Source organism: Dipodomys merriami, unplaced genomic scaffold, assembly GCF_024711535.1.
Source record: "Dipodomys merriami isolate MVZ:Mamm:240054 unplaced genomic scaffold, mDipMer1.0.p SCAF_9, whole genome shotgun sequence".
NCBI lineage: Eukaryota > Metazoa > Chordata > Mammalia > Rodentia > Heteromyidae > Dipodomys > Dipodomys merriami.
Window position 1 is genome coordinate 35,362,791 of NW_027206512.1, and position 7,019 is coordinate 35,369,809.

Consider the following 7,019-nt stretch of genomic DNA (forward strand, 5'->3'; position numbering starts at 1 on the left):
GATGCTAAGTGAAATGAACTCCAAGATACGGAAACAAGAGGTTTTTCTTTTGTTGTTGTTGTTTTTAAGATACTGCGTAAAGTTATTTCTTTTAGCTTGCATTTTTTCCCTTTGACTGATCCCTTGTAGTCACTGTATTTGATTTTGGTACCCTGTATCTTGTATATATGTTTATCTGAATTAGAGAAGGGGAGGGGAACAACAAAATGGTGAGACAAAGGACAAAGGCAAACCAATGCAACAGTGATACTCACAAGACAATGTGTTGGAAATGGACTTTACAATTTGGAGGGGGAGTAGTTGGAGAAAGGAAAGTGGGAGAAAAATGAGGGAGATGGTAACAATGTTTGATAAGAAATGTACTCATTGCCTTATGTATGTAACTGTAACCCCTCTGTATATCACCTTGACAATGAAATCAAATTAAAAAAAGAAAACAGGTACAAGATGGTCTCAGAGAGACAGACCTGAGATTGCTTATCTAGGGACTTGTGGTAGAAAGGAGTGTGCGTTTTATTTTAAACGCAGCAGGACAGTAGAGAGAAGTATTTCAAATAGAGGGGCAACATGACAATGTACATTTTAAAAAAGAACGTTCTGGTTGCTGTGTGGATAACAGATTATAGAAGAATAACAGCAGTCAGAGCTTGAAGATGGTTATAGTAATTGAGATAAGAACAACATCTCTTTGGAGTACAACAAGGATAGCAGAGCTGATCAAAGCGCATAGATTCGAGATCTGTTTTGACATCAGAGGCAAGAGGCTTTCTTCATGTGGACAATGTGGGAAAGCAATCCATGTCAGAGGTTCCTGAGGTTTGGAGCTGAACAATCGGGTGGACAGTGGAGGTACTTGGCCAGAGGAGGAAGTTCCAGAGGGCAGAGCAGCAGGAATTAGCAATTCTGCTTTGAAAATAGTTGAATATGCCTGTTGGATATCTAAATAAATGCATCAAACTGGAATTGAAAGACTCAGAGCTTGGGGCATGGCAGGATTGGAGCTTCAGCATTTTGAGAATGATCTCTATTATAAGAAAATGGAGGCTTTGGAATGTGAGTGGATTTACTTAAGGTCATACAATTCCTTTGTGACCTCTGAAGGTTCCCTGCCTCATATGCTTCACCCAGAAGAGCTTTTCGTATTATTTAACCTGCCACACTGACTTTTCCTCCACTTCTCAAGAGATGTAGAACTGCCTGCCTCAGGGCCTAATGCACAATTTCCTTTTTCCTAGATTTTCTTGCAATTTTCCATGGACCTGACTTCCACAAAAAAATCACTTCTTAGGAAAGCTTTTTCTGAATCCATGAGATAGGCTATATGTATTAGTCAGTTTTCTGTATGGGTAACAACATACCTGAGATCATCTCTTTTTAGAATGACTGGCAATTTTAGATAGGTTAGTTGGTTAGTTGCTTTTGGACCTTTGTTGAAGCAGCACATCATGATGGGATCATGTAGCAGACACCTGTTCAAATCATGGTGGGCTGGAAGAAAGTGGGGGGGGGAGAGAGGGAGGGAGGGAGTGGGAGAAGGAGAGGGAGAGGAAGAGAGAACTATAGTAGCCTGTATTCCCAAAGCTTGTTTTTGTGATTCTTTTTCTGGGTTACCTGTCATAAATAAATTTATGCTCACTCACCAGAATATAAACTTCACAAATGGCTGCTTGTTACTGTATCCCCAGTACCTGAGTAACTGGGATTTAGATATTGATATAAGCCTGTTGCTTCTTTCATTGGTAGCCAAGCAACAGAGGACTCATGCAAGCCTTTGGAGTATCAGCAGCCAGGGGAAAGGAAGTGCCATTTGCACTTGATCCAAATAAAGGAAGTCTAGAATATGCCTAGTGGAGTAGACATGCAAGATACTGTGGAATGCTCTGTCGTAATGAGGACATTCAAATATTTCAGAGAATCAGTTGTGAAGGATAAGTGGGACTGGAGCAGGGCTCACAAACACCTGATTTCACAGCAGCTCATTGGATGAAGGTGGGCAGACCCAATACCCCACTCCAGTACCTGCAGAAGCAGCAGCAGCAGCGGCAACCCTTCCAAATTCAGAATGAAAACATCAACACATCTAAGAGAGGAGACAGAAAAACCCACCAACACAGTGGGAGATTTTCACACATCTCTCTCAGTTACTGATATTCCAAGCAGACAACAATGGGAACATGGACACAAAAGATTTAACTGCCACTTCTAATAATCAATCTAATTTATAACTGTAAATAGATATACATAATTATACAAATGAGTATAAATTCATTTTCTTTGCATATATCCAATATCTAACAAGTAAAATATACATATATTCTTAAAATACGCATGGAATCTTTTTTGAGGAGTCTAAATACCGAGAGGGGAGAATGATGGGAAGAGACATTGAACAAAATGCATTATATTTGTAAGCTGAAATCCCTCTGTATACTACTTAAAGGTAATAATATAAAAAAGAAATAATTTTTAGAGTCTCAATACTAATAGCCAGGCATGGGTGGCTACACCAGTAATTTTCGCCACTTAGGAGACTGAGATATGAGGCTCATGGTTTGAAGCCAACTAGAGCAGAAGAGTTCATGAGACCCTTAGCATTAATTAACCACCAAAATGCTGGAAGTGAAAGCATGGCTCACGTGGTAGAGCACTAGCCTTGAGCAAAAAAGCCCAGCAAGAGTGTGTGGTCCTGAGTTCAAACTCTTTTTTGAAATCTTTTATTGTTATTATAAAGGTAACACACAAAGGGGTTACAGTCACATTTTGGGACAATGCCACCCTTTCCTTTGCTCTCTCCCAGTTTTTCCCAGTTCAAACTCTTGTACCAGCACAAAAGGAAAAAAAAGAAAGTCTAAATACTGAGGTATGACATAAAACTCAAAAATTTTAAAGGAATGAAATTATGTGAACTATATCTGATCACTCAAGAACTACACTACCAATTAACAGCAAACATCCTCAAACAGCTGAAATTAATAAAGGTTTACTTAGGAAAAGAGGAGCAAGCTATAGTATAGCTCAAGTGGTAAAACCCTGCCTACCAATCATGAGGCCTGAGTCAAAACTCTAGTACTGCCAAGAAGGAAAACATAAGCCAATATCAAGATTGATAACGTGTTGTCACTGTAAATATCACATTGGAAAGTACAACAAAAGGACATTGGGAATAATTTGCTACTGCTAAAATTTTAAAATTTAGATAAACTGAGGTAAATATACTCAAAATACCTTATATTCATGTGTGTGAATGTGGAACAAGGAAGCTTGTTGAGATTGGTTTGGGAAGGAGAAAATTGGCATGAGGGAGAATGATGGAGGGGATGAATTTGATCAAGGCACTATATATATATATATATATATATATATATATATATATATACATATATATGTATATATATACATAGCATGCCAAGTGATTCCTCGCCTTGTAAAACTAATTTGGAAAAAGAATACCACATTGGGTGGGGCGTAGCACTATTGATAGAGGGCCTGCCGGGCAAGTGCAATGCCCCAAGTAATTAAACAAACACTTGCTGAATAGAAAAAAACATATCCTTCAATGAAAGGGATGGATAAGTAGCTAAAAAAGAAAACTACCTGGAATAAACTACCCAAGCCCCTCCCAGTCAGAAAATCTGACCAGTATTGAATCTTCTAATAAAATCCATCCAACAAAGACAACTCAGATACATATGCCTCTATCAGTGAATTCTTTCACAGAGTCAAGCTATTTAAGGAAGGTCAATATTAGCCATATATAACCTCTTCCTGAGAATAAAAAGAAAAACACCTCTCAATAGGTTTTCTATCATTTACTGTCAACAAAATTGATAGTAAATCTAAACCAGCACATCAGGATGCAGGCAAGATTCTCTCACAAAGATGCAAATACAGCATTAGCAACTTGAATGTAAGAAATAGAATGCATGAGAACTAAGCTGAATTTATTCCTGGATGCAAAGTTGATTTAACATTTGAAAAATCAATAAATGTGATTTAGCATGCTAACTGAACAAAGGGGGGAAAACCCATCTCATTATCTTAATAGAAGCAGAAAAAAATTGCTTCACAGAACTGAAGATCCACTCATGATCAAAGTTGTCACAACCTAGAAATACTCGCACATGTCCTGAATATGGTGAGGATTATTCACAAAATTCCCACCTCACCTGGAGGCTTTAAATGAGGAACAAGGTGGGAACACCCATTGCCACTTCAACTTAAGGTGAGGAGCAAGGTCTTCAACAGGACCATGCACTCAGTGCAGTGATGTTACAAAAAGAATGAAGGGGGAAAGGACTGGAGCTGTCATCATTTACAGATGGCATGATTTGGGCCCACCCCCAAGACATCTACATCTAAATTTCTACAAATAATGAGTTAATGTATTAAGATTTCTAAACATGAGGCTCAACTAGAGATCACAATTTTGTTATTAAGTATCATTTTCAATAGTCCCAATCAAATACTTAAGACTAAGTCTAATGAAAGTGAATTCAAAATCTACACACTAAACAGTACAAAATGCCACTGAGAGAAATGAAAGAAATTCTAAATAAAGTGAAAGATACATCAAGTTTCATGAACCAGAGGATCACTTTTATAAAGATGTCAATTCTCATCCAACTGATTTATAGATTCAAGGCAATGGCAATTAAAATCCCAGAAGGTATTTTGGGTAAAAAATCGACAAAGCTATTCTAGATTTTATATGAACTGTGAAGAGTCGACAATATCTCTCCCTCCCCCCACCCCCAGTAAATTTTAAGATCCAAATTTAGAAAATGTGTATTACCAGACCTCCAAACTTTGTTACATATCCCTGGTAATTAATGACTGCAATGCTTTCACAAGAACATACAAATAAACCAAAGGAATAGACTGGGGATTCACAAATTGATTTACACATATTTTGTGACAATAACATAGTTTATGATGTTCTCAATTTTTGGCAGGGAAAGTGGCAAAGTAGAACAAAAAGGAAGGTCTGATCTTTTCAAAAAATGAAGACATATCAACTTGATATCTATCCATACTTCACACCACGGATAAATTTCAGGTAGATTGAAGTTTCTCATATTAAAATGAAAAGTAAAGTTCATAGCCTCTAGAAGACAAAATTATCAAAGGATCTTCATGGCCCTGAAGAAAGTGCTGTTATCACAAAGGAGACAATTACTATATTAGACTCTCTTAAACACTGATTCATCCAAAGATCATTAGAAGCCAGGCACAGTGACTTACACCTATAATCCTGACTACTTAGAAGGTGGGAAATCAAAGGATTGCAATTTGTAGCCAGCTTGGCAAAAAGTTACTAAGACCCTCAGCCCAACAAAATATAACAGCCTTGATTTTAAAACCACTCAAGGCTATGGTAATAGAATCAAAATCCAATGCTAAAAGTGGGGCTAAAAGTGATATAATCTCTGAAAGATGATGTGGCACATACCTACAATCACAGCACTTAGGAGGCTGAGTCAGGAGAATTGTGAATTTCAGGTCAGCCGGAGCTACATAGCAAGATCTTGTCTTAAAATAATGCTGAGCACAGTGGTGTATATGTGTGTATTTCTCTTTATATATAGATATGAAATATCATATAGCAGTACATACGTGAGTGGATTTTGCAAATGGTGAGTTAAAGAAGCCAGACACACAACAATACAAAGTTGTTGTTGTTGTTGTTATTTGTCGGTCATGGGCTTGAGCTCTGGGCCTGAGCTCTTCAGCTCAAGGCTAATGCTCTACTACTTGAGCCACAGCACCACTTCCAGTTTTTTGGTGGTTTATTGAAGATAAGAGTTTCACAGCTTTTCCTGTCCAGGCTGACTTTGAACCATGATCCTCAGATCTCAGTCTCCTGAGTAGCTAGGATTATAGGCATGAGCCACCGGCGCCCGGCTAACAATACAAAGTTTTAAAACAAGCAACTTTATCCTAAGAGATGAAGAGTTGGGTTACTGATTACCTTTGGGGAAAAGGGAATGAGAAAAAAGTTACAGAGAGGAGGGACAAGGGTTAGTTATGGATCTATCTAATATACTGTCCAGATCTGAGTGGTGATATGATCATTATGCAATAGCTGACACAGTTGTTTGTTAATTGTGTATAACTTTGAACATACATCATTTTTCAATTAGATTTTTCTGGCCAGACATCAGTAGCTTATACCTGTAACCATAGTGACTCAGGAGATTGAGATCTGAGGATCATGGGTCAAAGCCAGCCCAGGCAGAAAAATCTATGACTCTTACCTCCAATTAACCACCAAAAAGCCAAAAGTAGAGCTATGGCTCAAGTGGTAGAGTGCTAGTCTTGAGCAAAAAAACTCAAGGACAGTGTCCAGGCCTTGAGTTCAAGCACATACATACACAAAAGTTGTTTTTGTTTTTTCTATGCTAGAGATTGGACTTAGGGTCTTGTGGTTACTGGGCAAGCCCTCTACCAGCTGAGCCATACCTTCTGTCCTTTTGATTTTAGTTTGTTTTTCAGATATGGTCTTGCACTTTTGTCCAAATGTATCTTGGACTTTGATCCTCCTACCTCTGCCTTCTAAATAGCTGAGACTACAGCTATGAACTATAAAGTCTGGTCTATCATTCCTAAGATTCTGTCTATGCCCTATTTTTTCACTGTATGCCTAGAATTTTGTTTTGTGCCTTCTTCAGAGGAGGTACTCAGGAAATACATTAGTGGAAGACTGTAGGGATTGAATGGTTAATTAATCATATCTGGGGCTAGAACCTGCCTAGCAAGTATGGGGCCCTGAGACCTTGTCACAAAAATAATACACTATCTAGGTCATCTAAAGTGACTTTGGAGATAGGGCCTTAGATTTCAGAATCGTGGGCTTCACTTGACTAATACAAAATACAAACCGACATTAAGTAGTTAAAAGAGAAAGTGTAAAATTGCCTATCTAGGACCCGATTCATTTATCCCTGACTTATGCATCCAAGGCAACAAGAGGAGAGATTGTAACAAGCAAGGGAAAGGAATCTGCAGAGTAGGGGCATGGC